Source organism: Benincasa hispida, unplaced genomic scaffold (assembly GCF_009727055.1).
Source record: "Benincasa hispida cultivar B227 unplaced genomic scaffold, ASM972705v1 Contig1520, whole genome shotgun sequence".
Classification (NCBI taxonomy): Eukaryota; Viridiplantae; Streptophyta; class Magnoliopsida; order Cucurbitales; family Cucurbitaceae; genus Benincasa; species Benincasa hispida.
Window position 1 is genome coordinate 1 of NW_024064084.1, and position 1,910 is coordinate 1,910.

The 1,910-nt window shown below is 38.1% G+C and overlaps 1 long non-coding RNA gene across 1 annotated transcript; it reads left to right on the forward strand.

The window, feature by feature from the left end:
- Nucleotides 1-262: 262 nt before the first annotated feature.
- On the forward strand, nucleotides 263-1,125 carry LOC120068934. The gene is made up of 3 exons (XR_005479396.1): nucleotides 263-343; nucleotides 430-562; nucleotides 695-1,125. It is a non-coding gene; the product is annotated as an uncharacterized LOC120068934 (long non-coding RNA).
- The last annotated feature ends 785 nt before the right edge of the window (nucleotides 1,126-1,910 follow it).

Here is a 1,910-nt window from a genome sequence, read left to right on the forward strand (position 1 = left end):
ATGACACCCCGCTCCTACTTATTTTTTAAATATAATTATAAATAATACATAATATCAATAATAAAGATCATCTTGTTGCTTCATCCGTAAAAATTAGAGCACTTCTCTCTGCTCAATTTTATTAACCTTCTCTATTTGATCTACCTAATATGAGATTGTACTTTTTCATTGTTGTGATGTTGATACCTTTTTGTTTCTCACTCAAGTTTCAAGTTTATTATCATATGGCATTAACAGTGTACATATATCCACAGTTGGACGGCTTATGGGTTGAGCTGCTTCTTACATTACACTGGAGTGTGCTTTGCGAACTCATCCAAATATTACTATTATTGGAGAAAAGGTAGCTGCTTTATTTAAACTACTTAAGATAGAAACATTTGTCAAGGAGGACATTTATCTCCACATGCTTTATAATGTGTTTTGCAGGTTGCGGCTAAGAAGCTTACCTTGAAAAACGTTACAGACTACATTGTCGATGTAATTAGTAAACGTTCTGAACTTGGTTATTAATTATGGTGTTGTAGTTATTCCCGAGGGCCTGATTGACTTCATTCCGGAGGTATTCGTCTTGTTATTGTAGCTACTTGGGTTTATTTATTTTGGTTGCATGCTCACTATCCACTAAACCCAAGATTCTTGGGATCAATATGTCATTCTTGAACTGATATCATTTATAACCTGCTTTCTACAGGTGCAGCAGCTTATTTCGGAACTCAATGAAATTCTTGCCCATGATATTATAGATGAGGATAGATTATGGAAAAAGAAATATTATAGATGAGGATAGGTTAGTACACCCAACATATTGAAGTTGTAACCATCCAAACAATCTGACTACATCGATTAGACCACCTGAGAATTCCAACACTGCTTTGGCTCGAAAATGCTCTCTTTTCTCTCCTCTCTCCCTTTCCCTCCCTCCGGCACCATATTCCGACCTAACTCCCCGCCCTCTCCCCATCTCCGACCAAGCTTTGCCTATTCCCACCAACGTCAACCCTCATCTGCAACCCTTGGCTCATCTATCTCTCATGGCCCATCCATCGACCCTCCCTTCCAAGCCTAACTTAGCCGTCGAAGTTATCAACTGTAAGATTAAGGACAACCACTTCTATGCCCTCATCCAAGAAAAAGAGAGAGATACACTACTCAAAATAATTCAAGTATTTTCTTTATGTTGCTGAGTTTTCTTTGTCCATCTTGGCAGAAAAATTAGAGTATCATTCGCAAATTGTAAATAGAAACATGAATTCTATCTTTGCCAACAATAAAACCTTCAAAACTTGCCTTTTCTCGAAACTGGGAAAGTAATGCATTTAGGACTTCACTGACTAGTAGAAACAAGAAAGGAGAAAAAGGGTCACCTTGCCTTATTCCTCTTGAAGCTTGAATTCTGCCACGAGGTCTTCCATTTTTTGAAGATTGAGAATTTTGAGTTAGAACCCAAACATTAGATTTGCTCTGTTTTTTGGTGTTCTGAAGGGGCAGGGGACTCTGTTTTTTCTGGAAAAAACAGGCTTAATCATTCTTCCCTTACTATGTCTGCATAGGAGATTGGGACTGAGCGAGGTTTTTTTCACCTGTTCAACTTCAAAGAGGGACAAAGCATCATTTAACAAGGTAAGGAAGGAATACCAACCTGAATTAAGAGTTCCTTGATGGAACGTGAATGAAGAATCGTCCTCCAACTGCTGCAGGCCATAACTACACATCTTAAAAACCAGTGTAAATAGATTCTGATTTTAGAAATCTTGGTTACACAGAAGCATCTTGCTCGCTTTTGACAAAGAAGCTAGATGTTGGAAGTTTCGAAAGGGTCGAGATGTTCTCCACAAACCAAAGTAGCTACAGATTTTGACAAGGAAATTTGCTTTTTGGCTTCCACATCTTCTATGATTACTGAACCA